The 19,419-nt window shown below is 33.7% G+C and overlaps 1 protein-coding gene across 3 annotated transcripts in view; it reads left to right on the plus strand.

Moving 5' to 3' along the window:
- The window catches only part of LOC116167345, a 135,870-nt gene that overhangs the window by 91,830 nt on the left and 24,621 nt on the right, over positions 1-19,419 (plus strand). The gene's annotated exons all lie outside the window — the stretch shown is intronic.

Here is a 19,419-nt window from a genome sequence, read left to right on the forward strand (position 1 = left end):
AGTGACCCGCATAATGCTTTTTAGATGTGCCTCCAAAAATATATAAAATATAGGCTTGTCATAATTACCTACAGGAAACTTGATCAAGACAGATCTGTCGACTGAATCGGTAATGTACAGACATAAAATTAGAACTTCCCTCACAAATTAGCTATAAAAACTTTATGCGGCGATTAAAAATTTATTTACTAATTATTTACGGCATTCAACTTTTGATGTTATAATAATATGTAGGTACTGCCACGTTGTACCTACACTTAATATGTATGTATGATGAAAAATTAATCAACGGTAGAATTTGTTGTCATTAAGTGGTCGAAAAACAACTTTATTTTTTAAAACGATAATGTAGAAGAAACATTGATTTTTAAATTAGGGCGATGGAGATTTGTGTCGGTAATTAGTTATTCGATAATTTGAAGAGTGGGGTATTTTCTCTCACTTATTGAAATTGACCGTTTTACTGCATGGGAAATACGGAGTGGACAGGAACTGTAAGACACGTGACCTGTCACCTAACCTATCAAGTAAAATAACCTTTCCACCAAGCGCTTTGCGTAAATTTCGATGCATCTAATCATTGCATCATTTTTAAATCAACCACGATCGTTGTTTATATATACAGGAAATTGTTTTAAAAGAGCTGTGGCGTCGCTTGTAGCTGACTTAAGAGCCGCTATAATGTCCTGAAGCAAAGATAGCCTGAAGTGTCACGGCGGCGGCTATAGATCATTCGGACACGTCGAAAATTTAGAAAACAACAATTAATCCACTGGGAGCAAATTGAACAATTTCGGTCCACAAAAAAAAATGATTCCGTAAGTGCAAAAATAAGTAATCTTACTAATATAAATTTCCAATTCCCATCACAAATATGTTTCTGTAGTTTTTAGAGCAAATTTTGGCAAATACTGTACCTTTAATAATAGTCATGTTTAAAAAGCAGTATAGCTACATTAGGATTTAAATATTTCAAGTGGAAATAGAAATATAAAGTAGACTTTTATTTTCCATATAAAAGATATGACATGTGCTAGGATGATCTCCAGCTTTTTATTTAAAATTTGTCAGGATCTCACATCAAAACAGAACGTTGAAGAAGTTCAATATGGATTTAGCTCTTACGGTGGTAAAAATAACGCATACGATGTCTTTATTACTCTCAAATGATTGTGATCAGTAGATAGGGTGTGATTCAGTCATGGACTGAAGCGTACTATTTTATTACTGCTTTTTTATCGGCTACATAGTATTCAAATATGACTACACAGTTAAAATTCATAATGATGAAATATCTCATACGAAGTGTCAAATTTAGATACGTAACTCTAAGCAAGTGGACCAATACTACCGCGTTTCTCTCCGAAAGTAACAAAAAAGATCTTATCAGAAAATAAACGGGGAAATTAGGTTGCAAGTTTTGTATAATTCTTGTACCATACTCTTCAGGATATATGCAGAAATAAGTGCAAATCCTATTAATGATGTTTACCTCTAGAATTTATTGCAGATGTTATTTATGGTATACATATACGAAAATTGTATATACCTATATTCCACATTCATTATACCGACGCGAAGCATGTAAATTATAAATGTCACATTCTATAACCGCGCCAAATTTATGTGTGATTTAGATTGATTAATGAATTACAGCAATTACTAAACATTTGTTTTATGTTTACATGCCTGACAGCATCAATTATTATACTTGTTTGATGCTATCAAGTGGATGGGGAAAATACTAGTCTAATTAATTTTTTTTTATTAATTAATAGCACTTTTTATTTCATCACTGCCATAAAGGACACGTTCGCTCTTAACTTATCACTCATACAAGCAACGCTTCAGTTGACAATGTTATAATTTTGGATTTTAAAAAAAGTAATTATGATAGAAATAAATAATAAATTTTCTTACACGGAAAAGTGCACGACACAATAGTACGTTGTGTTAAAAAGTTAACGAAGTTGTTAAGAAATGAAAATTACAACATTTAATTAATAACAAACCATAGTAAACGTGATCTTTAAAGTATTTGTTTAATACTTTTCCAAAGGAGGAAAAATAAGGAAATGAGGTTTTGAAAATCTTTTCTGACAACAACTTTGGTTTCTACAAAGACACAGTGGTTACAGTGGTAGGTAATCTTAAACGCTGTCCAACAAAACCAGAATAGTTTTCCTTCATGCCCTTTTATCAAACAGTCTTTAATTTGAATAAAAAACAAAAATTACAAAAACACTTCCATTTAGATGCCTAGGGTTTAGTGGAAGGTTTACTTTAGTTTCAACATTCAAGCCCGAAGCCCCCGCTACTCCAACTTTAAAAGTTTCATAATTTTTCTACTTGACCATGAATCTTACGCCCTCTACGGGCAAACCTAGAAAGTTAATTTCCAGGGATTTCTCTTAGCCTCTTTTGTTAACAAAATCTTTTTCCCTCATGCTGTGCAATTTAAAGGTTAAATAGATATGGTCTGTGACCTTTATTAATAGGACACTTTGTATGATGTAAAACTATCAAAACGTTTTGGTTTTAATATCTGGTTTCAGCTAGGAAGCTGTTCTGCCATTGTTAGGTAACACTATGTATACATTATTTCATAAATTATTTACCAGCAGGAGGTGTACGCATAGAAAAATGACTTCTTGTCGATATCTCTGGTGAAACTTCGCGCCATTAGTTACTTCCTTGTAGTAAGACCGTAATAGAGACAGTAGGTACATAATAGTGTTAAAAGACACTGCATAGGTACAACAAATTGTAATTGTGTCTATAACAATTTCTACAAATCCAGTGCAAATGGTTTAATTTTCGCAAACGAATATACACTCGCATAATTTATATTTTAGAGAGAACCGTTGATACCTTTACATACGGTCAATAAATTGCAATTAGACAGATTTTGTTTGTAGAAAACATTACAATTGAATTCTGCAAACAAAACCGTGTAAACATGGCGCTGCAAGTAAGTAAACTTTTAATCAAGGTGTCCCACAGGCCAGGCCACAATTAAATAAAATCGCGATTTTCTACGGTGCTAGTCCTGCAAAACCGTGAATAAGCTTGCCGTGAAGTTTAATTAAATCGACCCACTATAAAGACGTATAATCTTCCAATAAAATGAAAGATACGAATTGAATCAATTTGCGAATTAAAATGTAACTTAATTAAACCAAACGCAAGTTTTATAGCGCATATTACGATATTTACAAAAGCAATACAAGTTCATGTTCATTTAGGTGTTAAATGGGGGCATTTTCATAAATAAGTCATCTTGGCTTGATGAACAGAAAAGAAGAGGCAATGCATTCCATATTTGCTACAACTCCTTTGCGCAGTCTGCATTTGGCGATTTTCTTTGATCTTTAAACATCGAATCGGTTCAAAGGAAAACTTTTAAAAGAATCTTATATCACAGATTTAAATATACTATTAAATCTGTGCTTATATATTGATTTTTCTGTTACACAGAACTAACGAATTTGATTGATTATGCTGGCCCAAGTATGGTATACGCGTCATTGTCGGCGAAATACGAATTATAACAGCGTAGTCTTTTTCTTTTCTACGAAACGACATTTTCACGTAATCTATCTAATATGAAGGAAATGGTTGGCACCAAATCTTTCGCCACGCAAGGTGGGGTGCTAAATACGGACTATAGGGCGGATCTCTGAACCCCTGGACGCTACATTCATCGATAACTTTTTTAGTCTTGTGCAGCCTACAATTGTAGTGTAGCAATGTGGCAAAATTCTTAGGTCTTTTCTTTCGAATGGCAGCTTTTTAATAGTTCAATAGTCTTCATAAATATCACGGTTAGTCGGTTGCAAAAACTTAAAGTACTTAAACGTTAATTCTTAATACCTTAGTAAAAAATTATATAATACAATGTTCCAGTTTTAGATCGCCCATTTTTCAACATTCAAACCGCTACTAAAATTAAAAACTCTGACAATTTCTACACCCCTTAATCAGGACACATATAAATTGATACTCTTTTGTTAGCACATCAATTAATTATTGTGTTTCGTCATTGTTTTCATGGAGAGGTAGATTACATAATAATGTTCCCTCCTAATATTGCTCATATAAGGTCGCCTCGGTACAAATTTGTTGTTTATTTGTGGGATGCAACAAAAAATGTTGAAATATATAGTGAAGTGATAACGTTACATACTTGATTCCGTTATTAGAGCTATCATAAAGAGAACGATACAATTTTCAGATACATGAATGATTGCAATTACCATCTTGTTGCATTTTTGTCTTATAACCTAATAAAGCGATGGTTCATTTTATGTACACAATCCGAGCAACACCTTCGAAATCGTCCCTTAATTAATTCATGAAGTCCTAAAGTTATCTTAAATCTAAATTTCCTGAATCTTAATTTTCTATTCAATTATTCAAATTAATCTTAAATTGTCTTTGGCTCTCCCATTTCATCTCGTCCTTTGTGCAATTATGTACAATTTTTGGATGACCTAAATTTCTTGGGCTTTCACGCACAAGTTACTGTTTAATAAAGTTACCGCTGGGCGCTGACAGTTAATTAATTCACGAATTTCTCATTATTTATGGCTAAAACAACTTGAAAGGCGATAACAGTCTGTTTCAACCGCGTTATTTTTGGAGATTGACTGGGAGATGATAAAGTGAATTGTTCTCCTAGTCTGTATCGTTGAAGTAGTGCACACTACTTGTTACAGTTGGACACCTACAGATACATTATTATAATATAATTGAAGGGACAAGTGGGTATTATAACGAAATAGTTGTTTGCAATGTTATATATCTCATGATAAAAATACTACTAACAAGCGACCACCATTTTTTAAGTAATCGTCCTTAATAAAGGATTATGTAATCTACCTAGTCGTGAAAGTAACGACAAATCGCAATTATTTTTCACTGTCAAACAACTTCCGCATTTATAAGTGTTTGGAGCAAGTTGCATACAAATTCCAAGTTTTTTGATAATCTGGGTAGGTATAGCTGTTTGAATGTTGAAAAATTGGTGATTTACTTAGACTTTACTTAGATTTAGACCCTGATTTAGACGGAGAAGAAATGGAGTTGTCATGTTAACCCTTCCACCGCACTAAAAAGTGCTTATGAGAAAGTGATATTTAATTTTTGATATCTCTTCAGACAAGGCCAGAAAAAAATAAAAACGAATTTGGTTAATTTCGGATTTTTTCGAATATCTTCGGATCTGATTGGAATTTGCGAATTTTTAAAACATCACTTTACTAAGGCCTAAAGTACGCAACTTTTTTCTAATTTAATCGACTGTGTATCTCTTATGGTTTCCTATTTCTCCATCCTGATGCATTCTTATCTTGGACACAGTGTATATAAACTTTTACCAATGACCCAACCGGAGCAACACGCACTATTTCAATAACACGTCGTCAGTATCCTCGAAGTAGCTCGCATATTTAATATAGACTATTCCATTCGCAAGAACAAAATCTCAGAATTTTGCCGATAAATCCATACTGCTACATGAAAATTGCAGTGTGCACAAGGCTCAGAAAGGTCGACGTGATCGATTAATGACCTGAAAGTGGCTATTCTAATTTGAATAGGTCCAAATGCGAATTATATATCTACTTTTAAAAATACGTGCCCTGTATGAAGTATTAATCGTAATCTACGAGAATATGCCAAAAGCAGGTTCGATTGCAAAATCATTGATTCTTTATGTTAATTATAAAGGCTGCAATTCGTATTCTTGCAAACAAGTTGTAACCTTTGCAAAAAAAGTGTTAGGTCTTAAGATTATGAAGACTAAAGGTCATCATAAATCTATTTCTGAATTAATTAGGATTCACAATCGTGATTACCTCCAATAATCATAAGAAAAAAGGCAAAAGGTATTTTTGAAGAATTACTTACTATCAGAGAAAACTTTAATGTATTTTCGTGGTGGAGAACGAAAAAGTGATAATGTAAACAAACTTAGAAAATATAGTCTCACATCAACTTTAAAACAAACAAATTCAACTTTCTGAATAAAACGAAAACCGCGTTAATACATTAAATTTTCAGCATGAGAAAAGCCAATGAATTATGGGATTAAACCGAACAATGTTTTTGTTAGCCTATTATAAAGTTTTAAAACTAATTTGTTTATTATGTATATATTGGCTGTAGCTAATTAGGCACCGCATGCAATTTTAACAACACAGGAAGAGTTTTTTTTTATTATCTGCATACTCCTCGACTTTTACAATAGCAGATCTTGCCCTCACTAACTTTAGGTGAAACTGTTCACATTCGATCTGTTCATGAATTTACTTGTGGTTTGTAAAGTTATAGGGTTATCTTCAAATTAGTGACGGTTTTTAACTTTAATAATTATAGTAATTAATTTTTGCGGTTTTTATTATTTATTGGTTTTATATTTCAATTGTGTATAATATATCAAAAAACATTTCATACTGATTCATATTTTCTGAAAAAAAGTTCCTATAGAAAGTGCGAACCGTATATTTCTGAACGTTCAAGTCAAGAAAATGAAAACGAAATTTGAGTTTTCAGGTGATATATCTCGGTTGCTTTCAGACATTTTTCAAAAATATTACCATACACTGTATTTCTCACCGTTACAAAAATTCCAATGGTGAGCCACGAATTTGATCCACCCTGTACTACTAAAATGAAGCGAAAAGATAGGGCATGCAAAGGGAGAGTACTTTTTTCAGCAATCCTTAAGTTGAAACGTATAAGTTATTGAAGTGGAATTTGTAGCTTTTTAGTGGAATTTGCATATACATTAAATTTGGCTAGCTTTAATAATGCAATTTAGTGTACAGTGTATTGTAACCTGTAATTTTGATACAAAATCAAACATAACGAAACACGTCTATTTAAATAGCTAGGTGGAAGGTTTACCTTAGGTTTAGCATTCACCCCCGCATCCCCAGCTTCCCCACTTTATAATTATAATATGTACCTAATATGCACTCCCATTCAGTGACATCGCTTTAAAAGCAAACCACAAAATCAAGTTTGGATACAAAATAAATGAATTATACACAATTCAGGTTTTGATTGTTTATTCTCTTGAAAACACTTCCAGTTATCAAATATCTTCAAAAAGTGACGAGAAAATAATTGACGTTTTTATCAACTTAGTTAGTCAGCTCAATTTAGACGTTACATGTTTTTAATTGTTCAGACCGTTTTTCAAAAAATGCAAGGTGTCAACAATAATAAACTATTCAAAATATATTTGATCTTTTGAGGTTGCACATAACATAATATTGGCAGCAATAACGGGGTAGCTGGCGCCATAGGTGCAAAATAACATAAAAGCATACCCTAACATTAAACGAAGTCAGATCAAACTCTTTTTAGGTGAAAATAGTAATATGTATGCATTTTGACAACGTTCAGGATAAAAATCAAACGTGTAAATGCTACTACAATTATTTTTTTATAGCAAAAAAATTATTTTCTAGAAATAAATTACATCCTCAACGTCTAAATTGAGCTTTAGAAGTGGCATTGCAATTATCAATAAATCACATTGCTTGCAACCCTCGGAACTGTCTTGTGTTAATAGATGTGCTCTAAAATGTTTTTAATATTGGTAACAAAATTACATTGGATTTAATATTGGTCGCGTAATCACACAGATCGCATTTTAAAGCTTTAAATGTATTGTGACTTCTGAGTTAGCAAATGCATTTTAAAGCAAGAAGTATTATTTGTTCCGTAAGTACACTTTTAAATCCTTTAGAAGTCTTGTGCTTCAACACAAGATTTTTAAAATTCGCTTTGCTATTGGTAGCATAATTACACTGGGCACATTTTGTATCTCGTTTTATAACTATGTAAGTTTTCTGCTTCACAAGTGGGTTTTGAAACATAGTGCACATTTTATAACCCTGGCATTCTTGTGCATTAACGTATGCTTCAAACTGTATTTATTTAGTTGCATAATCACACTGGTCACACTTTAAGTACTTGGAATTCTTGTGCATTAACAGATGCTTTTTGAAACTCGTTTTATAATTATAATTATTTGCAAAATTGCACGGGACATTTTAAATCGTTAGAAATCGTATGTGACAACAGATTAAGGTGACCTTTATTGTTGGTCGAGTAATCACACTGGATGCATTTAAATTTTGCTTAAATCTGAGGAAACTGAAGGTATACGTACCACTTATTGTCTTATTATACTAGCGGTGTAAGAAAAATAGAGTTCATATTATTAATTCTTGCATGGGTTAAAAAAGTTTTCTTAAACTTTCTTGTTGTTTGATATAAATTATTACCATTTGTTTAATATAATAAAACTTAATAAAATTGAATGTAGCTGCCGTTCTTCTATAGTCTGTTCCTGCGCAAGTTTTGAACCATTTTTATAGAAAAATGCTGCATTTTAAAAGTACAACTCTTTTTTCATAAAAGATATTAGTTAAGATCATATATTGGTACAAAAGTCTAACATAGGTATTATTGAACCGTCAGCAGTTAAAACTCTAAAAATCCCGTAAAAATTATTATTATTATTAAATGACTTTGTAAACAATAACCGGTTTATTTATTTAGTCTATGGGTCCTGTGACCTCAAATCAACACTCCAAATTTGCACTTAATAACTGTTCAGAAGGAAACAGGTTGAAGATTATAAATTTTGTAGCACCTATAACTGCAATCATTTACGTTTTAAACAACTTTTTTTTAATTTCTTCTATTATGTTAACACATCAGAAATTTAAGGTAATTTCGGGTAGAACAAGAAATAATAGAGAAATACTATTAGGGCCGGTCTTTCATATTTCAGATAAACTAATCTGACTTTTTTGTTTCTGTGGAAGTTAACGGTCAGATACAGTTAAAGGTATACAACGCGAAAGTATTCTCTCATATCATTCCTCGTCAAAATCTCACAGTGGCGAGCCTAGTTTGGTTTCCACAGTGTGTGCAAGATAAAAGTGAACAGCATTTCGGAAACCGTAAAAACTTAGAAATCCGGTTTAATGACAAACAGTTGCACACCGTGACCGTTCAGAGAGCAAAATGCAAAACATCTAATTTTTTTCTGAGATTATTTGAAGAAAACCTTGAAAAAAACTAAAGAAATAAAAAGGCATTTATACAATAATTACAAGATGCACGGTGTTCGATATTTCCATGTCATTTATATCTAAGGCACCATGTCTATGCTAACTCGGTTAGAGAGCATGCCAAGCTTCAGGATGCTTATTGTACTACACTCTTCTATATTAACTAATTTCAGAAATAATTTAAGAGTAAAGATTCTAAAGTTAATCTAGACGAGAAATTTTAATTATCGCAATTGCCCCTTAGTTGGCGAGTTTCCTTGTTTCAGCTGAAAATCTTTGTCAATATTGAAGGAGGTCTAGAAAGTTTTTCCAATATACCTTACTTACTAATTCAAAATTAGTAACTTTAGCTCGGATAAACAGAAAATCCATAATACAATGTTTGGAATCCATTTACCGGTCCAATTAAGCAAATGAAAAAAAAATTTTGCGTGTTATTGAATTTACTTCATATTTCTCAAAGAAAACACAACTAGCGTGCACTTTTTTTGCTAATAAAACTAGTTTATGAGTAAACGAGTTTATCCTTCGTATGATAAGTATTAAACAAAGCACAATATAATTCGATCTTGACATTTCGCAATATTGAATACAGATAAGTGGTATTTTCACAAGGAGACTTTCAATTTGCTAAACGTTTATTATCAATTATGTATGACAGATGGTTGTTCAAAAAACGCACCTACTATTGTATACCACGAGCATAAATTCAGAATTGTCATTCATTTTCTCACAATTGCTTGGAATGATTTATTAGGTAAGTACTTAGTGCGCAAATGCTTTTAAATGGATCTATGTAGGGTACGTTATTTCTGCGTTTCGACTGTATAAGATCTGTTTTTCCTCCCCAGATAATATCCAAAGTGCGAATGTTGTACCCACTTCTTTTGAAAACCTATTTGTAAAATAGGAAAGAGTTAAAGATTCTCTAATGTCACCTCGCATTTGGGAAAACGTTCAAGATATGAACGGATTAGATGTTCTCTTTAGGGCAAAAACATAGGAGTTATCTGTAGTGAAAGTAAGTTGCGGATGTTTACTAATTCATAGATTTTCTCACTTCACGGCTCTTTTTTATAAAATATGCTTAAAATAAAGTGACGGTATCGCTTTAGGTTATACCTTTGAGTGAAATTACTCAATGGTTATACGATGAAAGAATTAAGAATAGCAACATCTTTCATCGTAATGAACGTAAAAGAATTTGCTTTTTAATTACAAACTCGCCTGATAAAATATACATAATCCAAGCAAGAACGAAATACATCAGGGAAATTCAGGCATCTGGCTACATGATAAATGTAACTTTACCAACAATGCTTATACAGCGTCACAGCTGTGATCGATATTACCCCAAAGAACTTTGTAACAAGTAGAAGCAATTAATGTAATAATTAAGTAAATTTAGTCACGTTTCTGTCACATTATCCACTCTTTGTGCATGTATTTGGAAGGCAACTCATTAGGTTAGGTTAGGTGTGGTAAACGTAATTTATTAACAAGTCGCTATTATCTTATTGACTTTTAGTCGGCTGGTATTTTTGTAAGATCACATCATATCCCAACAATTTTAGCACCTTTTTATTTTACGTGGAAGCAGTTAAAGACGATTTTCCCGAGTTTTCTTTACGTATATAAATTGGGCTCTTGCTATTATTTATTCATTAAACATCCTTTGTTTTGACGTTGGAAGCGACGGTAAAATGTAGACATCTGTCCACAACTTTTGGACAAAATTGAGTAAGCATTTTTTTGAGCTCTTTGTCCTAACAATCAGTCAAACATTATTACCTACATGTAAAACTGTGCATAATACCATTGAATTTATAAATTCAATGATAATACCATTGAATAACCTAATCCTTCACTCAACGTTAATACAAAGGCTCAGTTACTTGATTCTGACAAATTCGTCTCTCGTGAGGCTTTCTTTTGTTAGAAATTCATGTTTATAAACCTAAATGGAATCTCCAGAGTCCGTCTGCATGAGGAGTTTACAGTTCACAACACTATTTTAACCAAAGAATACTTTATACTCTTTGGTTTAACCATTGAATGAAGAAACATTTATTATTCAATGGTTTAACGTTGTTTAATCGATTGTAGTACCTCACACTAGTCCTGATTAAAAACCCCTGATACCATAAAGTACCGTCGATAACGTATTTCTTCACGCTCTGTTTAAAAGTACGTAAGATTCTCTTGGAGTACGAAAAAAATGTTTGCAAAATCAAGAACAAAGGCCAATCCGTTAATTCCACCCCCCTATGTGTAACAGTTGTCGTAAAAAAAATGAAAGAAGTAAACTTAAATTTTGGGTCCTACATCACTTTTATTTGGAAAATGCGTGTTTTAGTGCCCAGCTTTTTTTTACATTCATTTAAAATTTAACTGCAAGTGCATAGCGGCTTTATTAAGCTGCAGAGCAAAGTGGTAGAAGCTTTATCGTAAGGTCTATATAAAGCGGGCTTAGTTGAATTGGAGTGTTCATTTACAGTCTTATTACATGATCGCTTGGGATTAACTGGGTGCAAAGAAATCTCAGTGGCATTAATGGCTGTGACTTTTACTGAATTCCGAAAGGAGCGAGGATGTTTCGAGAAATCTAAGATCTGGAAATCGCATCTTAAAATTGTTTGTCTCAGAAAATGCTTTTACACTTGTTTAGTTTTCAGCTTTCACAGGTACCTCTGTTGTATTAACGAGCACCTAGCGAGTTCATAATCTTGCGGTGTCTGTCCGTCGATCCGTTAGCACGATATCTCGAAATCGAATAGACCGATTACTATTCTTTATCCAATTTGTAGATAGTAGTTCACGAATTGGCAATGTAGGCCAAAAAATAAGGAAGGCCATTTCCATTAGTTGTGAACTGAATTGCATGAAACTCAAAATGCCATATAATATGTAATGCCAAGCGATAGCCATTACCCAGGAGCTCGTTTGCTATATATTTGTTTCATTTATTGAATAATTTACTTCAAACCATCAACAACCACGTGAGAAACATGCGAGGAATGCGATATATTAATACTAATGATGATGACAACATAATGCTACATGATCTTTAAAAGGAAATTTATTGGATCATTCTCAATTTGGTCTGTTTGTTGTGGTGTAAGGAGGAGCACCATCAATCCATCGCCTGCGATCCATTCGGGACCGGCACAGGTCTAATATTGATTCAGTTGGTTCAAACATTGAATTTAGAATTAATAAACCGGCGGTTTTATGCAAATGAAAATTCTCAAAAGTTTGTTTAACTTTGACTTTGAAATTCGATTTCGTTACTGTTTACGCAGACGAACTTCGAGATACACATTTTAATTAACAGTTAATTTCGCCGCCGGTCTTTGGAAGTTATGTGTGTTAATTGACATTGCAAGTACTGGTCTACTTCTACTCTTTATACGAAAAATACATCACCTATTTACAAAACAGGTTTCTTTTTACCTCTCAACCGACTTTACACGCTTACAACGAGAGTTCCTCTAAAATGAAATTTTGTTTGTGGAGAATTTACTTTGATCACATTTTCATGTATGCGTAAAAGTGAAATTAAAATACGACAACAGAATTCAAAGCACTTCTGAATGCGAAAAACGCGGTGCGTTATTCAAAAATTTCGTACTTTTATTCCCTTAAATGGAATTTGCGAAATCGCCATGACATTTGTATCAATGCCCATAAACGCTGAAATTTAATGGGCAATATTAACGAACGAATAGAGGTACCTATTCATTTCATTTACGAAAAATAACGATTTTCTTTTTATATAATATACAGGATGCCTATTTGAAAGCATTCATTAAGCCGTATTTTTACTTTACACGAATATTTGAAAATGAAAATTTAGTCTAAATAGGTACCTACACCTAAATTCTTCACTGGAAACTTAAGGGTAGTTTCCTATATTTAAAATAAATTTGTGCAAAAATTGCATTATTTTTAAATTATTAGTCGTCTTTAATGAAACAGAATCATAAACAAACAAAAAGTATAATTATGTAATTAATAATTCACTTATCTGGCTTGCATTGTGTAGGTAAGCTTTAATATAAAAATGATTGATTCTCTATATTAGAACAAATAGATTTTCTAACTTTTGATCCTTAATAGAATCGATTTTTTTATGAGAGAATTAAACTAGGAATTAAAATACAGTTCGCGCGTATAAAATTACATTTTACGAAATATGTCTATAATAAATTATATGTTTAGCGCTATTATGACCACTTTCTCCGTGCGAACGTCCCAGACTGCTTTCAAGATATTTAGCTTATAGCTCTGGCAGTTTAACCAAAAAAATCTTGGCGTACACTGCGCAAAGTCAACTTTATTGGGGAGTAATTTTTTTAAAATTTTAAGTAAAGATTCTTCTAGTAAATGCAAACATGCAAAATGCGCTAAATAGTGCGGGGGTTATAGGTTTCAACCTTGCATTTTGTGATAACTTTATGAAACTTTCAGAGGATGTTCTAGACACCCTAAGGTTCAATTTCAGCTATGCCGCCACCCCCGCAACCCCGGACGGAACTTGCTATACCGGGTTTCTTAAGTGCAAGGTAGCATTTCAACACCCGCCTATAAAATGAGTAAAAAATGTATATCCAGGGTTTGTTTTGTACTTTCTACCTCTAGGAAGGTTGAAGGGAATTGTCAAATACCCATCAGGGAGAATTTATGTAGGATATTTTACGTGGTTTGCCTATTTTTAGAAGACTTTTTGTGCTTTACAGGTAAGGTTTTTTTGAGTTCTAAGTTAGGCCGAAGGTACTTTTTTGTTAAATATTGTGATAATTAGCGATTTATTTTAATACAGAAGTTAACCGCACAGAATTCCTTATTTGCCAATTTATTTAAAGTTTTGCGAGATCCCGCAAATTCCGGGATCCCGCGGGATTAACATCTAACAATCCCGCAAATACCGGGATTGAGATTTTGCTGCGGGATTGCATTCCCTACTAGAAACCAATTTCGAAAGAAAATTCAAAGGGCTGTAACTTTTGAACTAGTAGCCCAATCTTGGAACTGTTTGAAATTATGGATTCTACAGGCCACATTCTATAAGAAAATTTTTTCCGGGTCGATCTGAGACAATTTTTTTTTCGGGCCTCAAAAAAAGGCAGTGTATAACCTTCCTTTTTTACCAAAAATCGACTGCCCCAAAATTTCTCGGGAAAACACTTTTTCTTATTAATTTTGGTGCGTAGAATCCAAAACAATTCGTACTTTTTCGATCAGACTTCTCAATAAAAAGTTATACACTAGAAACTAGGGAAAGCAATACCGGGATTGCGGGATCCCGAAATACCGGGATCCCGCAGCATTTTTGCGAGATTAATCCCGCACATAAATGGAGCGGGATCCCGCGGGATTTGCGGGACTGAGGAATTTGTCGACCAAGGGGACGACTCTGTTTACTTTGTTAATGAAACTGATAACGGCGAATTATTTTTTAAATAATTGTTAAACTTTTTTCGTTAAAAATGTACTATGATTTTTGAGGCACTTTTTGTGCTTTACAGGTAGGTTTTTTGAGTTCTAAGTTAGGCCGAAGGTACTTTTTGTTAAATATTGTGATAATTAGCGATTTATTTTAATACAGAAGTTAACCGCACAGAATTGCTTATTTGCCAATTTATTTAAAGTTTTGCGATATCCCGCAAATACCGGGATTCCGCGGGATTAACATCTAACAATTTGAGATTTTGCTGCGGGATTGCATTCCCTAGTCCGCACTGTTAAAAGCACCTTAAAAATAGGTAAACCACGTAAAATACGCTACATAAATTCTCCCTGGGTATTTGACAATTCCCTTCAACCTTCCTAGATGTAAGAAAATACAAAGCAAACCCTGGACATACATTTTTGACCCATTTTATGGGCGGGTATTGCGCTTAAGAAACCCGCTATAGTAAGTGCCGTCCGGGGCTGCGGGGGTGGCGACATAACTGAAATTGAACCTAAGGGTGTCTAGAACATCCTCTGAAAGTTTCATAAAGTTATCACAAAATGCAAGGTTGAAACCTATTTTGGCTCTTAACCCCTGCACTAAAAGTTACTCGCCTTAAGACTTTTTTTACTCTTCTGCAAAATAAAAAAAATGTGTACATATCTAAATGTTTGAAGTGAATTTAGAATTTTTAGGTCGAATCGGTTTTTTTAGTTTTGATATTTGAATCAATTGATCTTTTCGCATCGCTTCCAAATAATAAAGGGTAGGTATTAGTATTATTATTAAATACCGAGTTTTTTAACAATCTGCATCTAAAATTTAAAATTTGACATTCCAACTTCCCTTTTAAAGTAAATTCCATTTGAAATAAAGCGGCAGAGCGGTGTGTTTTAATCTCGAAGGTGCAGATTGTTGCTCGAAATGTAGTTGAGCACCCGAGGGATTAGGGCGGACTTTAGTCCTGTGGTACGCTATTTTTTGTACTCCCGTAATCAATTACAGCAATTTCAATGTTAAATTGACGTTATAGTCCAAATTTGGTATCAAGTATCAATCATGTCTAATTGTGACTGTATAATAATAAATTTAAAAATTCTCGTTTAAAACTACGGCACGGAAATGCAGCTACGAGGAAAAACTACTGCCTACCAAATTCAACAAGATACAAAATTTAAGTTTGTTTGTTCTAACTTTATAAGATAGAAAACGGTACAAGTATAAAATATGGTGCAAGAACCCAAATTTGTTGTACTGTACTCCATGGACTAAATCAACGTGTTTTGTGATTCATTTAAGGGACTAAACTGTCACTTTTTCTCCCAGAGGGAGAAAAACGCTACGCGGGACAAAAAGTGACAGACACATTGAAATGTCAAACCACAGCCGTCTATAATTACAAGCCATGCTGAGAAGTTTGGCAACATTGTTCGAAAGTCAATCGGTGGGCCGATTCAAGTTGTAATGGCGTCTTGTTTCTCTTGAAAAATGGCATTTTTCCTCTCTTCTGTGTTTCGCCTTGGTGGTTTTAATACAGAAGAAAGATACTTAGGCAGCTTACAATTGTACATATATTTTATTTATTTACAAAAATGGATAGTAACATTTTTATTTGACTTTAAAATTCGGAACGCTGTAAATTGGTAAATGCATTATAATGTGTTTTCCATCGAGATCTACGAAATTGGTGAACTTCTGTCGAAAGAGGTCGAGGTAAAGCACACGCTTGAGCACTTAATTTCGGCAAAAGGACAGTAAATCGCTCTGCATCAGCGAGGTTTTATCAACGACCAGGTGTGATTCGGAATGGCAGACTTTAAGCCAGTCGCTACTCCAGTGGGTCTAGGTACGAAGCTTTTAAAGAGGGGAGCACCGTAGACTTCAAATTCCCGTACCGTGAACTCCTGGGACGGTTCCTTCAGAAAATCGACTTGACATGTCCGTGCTAGAATACCTGAAATACAAACTAATTGTGTTTTTTCACGATAAACACTTACCGTACTTACGTACCATGTAGTGTGTAGGTCATATTTGAGCTTGTACAGGTACTTTGAACAAATACAAGTGCTTGTAAAGGGTCCAGTAAGGAGTAGTCTGCTTTAGAGGTTATGACAACAAATCGATATATTTCGTTTAGCAACTTACCTGAATAATAATTTCTGTTGATTCCATACGGAGTAACACAAATTTACGCAATCACGCACTGTTAAAACAAGTAAATAGGAATATTACACCCAAAGCATATATAAAATACACCTGAAATCTGTCAAGTTGAATTAGGAAATCGGCCTACCATGCAGTGTTGCCATAATTCTCAGCACGGCTTGTAATTATAGACGGTTGTGGTCAAACAAACTTTAATGATTTAGGGTTACCTTTATACGTACATTTAGTTTTGTGCGCCAAATTTTATACTAATTATACCGTTTTCCAATATCTTTTTGAATTTGGGAGGCAGTAGTTTCCTCATGGCTTGTTCTTCAGAGTTTTAAACGATCATATCTACGCCGTCGTTTTGAACGAGAATCTTTAACTTAAATTGACATTTACCATTTATACGGTCATAATTTGACATGACGAGGTATACTGGATTCTACAATCAAACAAATTTTCTTATTTCAAATTTGAACTTTATCATTGAAATTGCTGTTAGCTGTATCTGATTACCGGTGTACAAAAAATAACGTGTATACCACAGGACTAAAGTGCGTCCTAATCCCTCAGGTGCTTGTTGCCCGAAACGTAGTTGAGTTGAACCCTCGGGATTAAAACACACACTTTAGTCCTTCGGGATATAATATAGCTACTATTAGTGTGCACTGTCACTTTTTGTCCCACGTCTTGTGAAGCTTTAATCCCTTAAATGAATAACAAAACAAGTTGATTGAGTCCATGGAGTACAAAAAATTATTATTTGCGAATTGGTAAATGTAGAGTTGTTCATTATTATATAGCTTTATAGGTATTCGAAGTTGTACACGCTTTTTATTTGTTACTGATCCAGTGTTTTCGAATCTCCATATTAGCATATATGCGGTTATCTCTAAATGATGCATTTTTTTGGACCTCAACTCGGAATTATTTAGCCATTCTTTTGTGGATGATCCTACACGTGAAATAGTAGGTTTTGATCTTCCTAGAATACTATGGGTGAAAATTAATCGATTGAGAACAGGACATGGTAGTTGCAATTATTGCAGAAATAGAATTGACGACGGAAAACCCAGGTGGTAAGGGCAGTTAATGAATGCGAATTAAGAAAATTAAAAAATAGTTTCAATTTAATACACAAATTTGGTTTCCTCTGTACATGTAGGTAGGTACTACCGAGACCCCCGTTTTTTTACGATACGTTGTATAGTAAGCAAAGAATATTCTGAAATCAAACATTATATTAATTATATCATCAATCAAAATGTCCCTCTCATATTTTTAAGTTCCATATACCAATGTAATGACTTGTAGATTTAAATAACATGCTACAGATATCATCTTGAACTAATATGAGTTATAGTTTGGTTTTCAATGATTTATTTGATTATTACTTTGTGTTCAATTTTAGCGTTAATAAAATAAAACAATAGATTCGTTGACAAAATTACCTATGCTTATATTGGATACTGGATACGCACATTTGCTCAATTAGCCATTCGTCAGTTGGGCCTGTAATTTAATTTAATCTTAAACCAATCTAACACTATTGGATACGGACACATTACTCGGACACAATGTCTACACAACTGAATTTATTGGCAACCGTGATTGTCTTTCTAGGTACTTACGAGAGCCAAATGTAGGTACTCGTAATCGGTTTATGAACCAAATTTTTACCCAATGCTGCAAGGAAACGAAAACGCAGTCAAGCAGATCCGGCGATTATTTCAAATGTTAATATTCGCTGCGTGAAGATAAAGCGAAAGATAAAGGCAATTAATTTGTGAAAGGTTGAAAGTTATGCGGCACAATTTAGATTCCCCTTTTTCAGGAATGGTATAGAAGTTTTGGCTTTACAATAAAAATTATTTGGATTTGGGTAATCAGCTATTAAAATGGAGATGGTCGCTTGAATTTGGTCAAATATAAAGCAAAAGTTTGAGAATCAGTACTTTGATTCGCCGCGCCGGTTAAGCTACTGGTTACTTTCTATGTGACTAACCAAGCATGGATGTACCGGTACTAGTGTAATCGTTCCCAAAAACATTCATGTACGAACTAAAGCTTAATTCGATACGATCGCGAAACATTGCGTATTTTCTTCACAAAGACTATGCAGCTTGACCTTTTATTGTACAAGTCTGACGGCGACCTCAGGCACAGCGATTTTTTTTATCCTTTGCAGTCATTACCGAAATTTTATGGCCACACAAATAGTTCACCAATAAGCATGGGCACTTCTCATACAATTATCCTTCAGAGAAACATAAAGCATCGGAACAGAAACGTTTGATACACTTTATACCCAGGACTATTCAAACCCTGGACGATTCGTGTTCAAGGAACGGTCTTGGTGTGAAACCTCTCCACCATAAAGGCTCATTATATGCAAATTACAGTAACAAAATCCGCATATAAGCAGTAGACCGTTAAGTTAAAACGTTCATTGATTAAAAAGGGAAAAGTGTAACTCTCGATGCGTTTAAAGCAATTGTACCGTGGACGACAGCAGCAAATTTTCAATTATGCATAATATGTAGAAAACTGAAGGTACTCATAAATAGAAAGTTGTTTGTAAGCCGTACAGCATAAATTCTACAATCCTAGAAATATAAATTTGTTAACACACAAGTTGAGGAACTTTAGTGCCACTGAAAAGGGAAGCGCTGGGCACGACCAGAAACCGCTAACATGACGCAAAGGTTCGCCTTTTGT

Source organism: Photinus pyralis, unplaced genomic scaffold, assembly GCF_008802855.1.
Source record: "Photinus pyralis isolate 1611_PpyrPB1 unplaced genomic scaffold, Ppyr1.3 Ppyr1.4_LG3b, whole genome shotgun sequence".
Lineage (NCBI taxonomy): Eukaryota > Metazoa > Arthropoda > Insecta > Coleoptera > Lampyridae > Photinus > Photinus pyralis.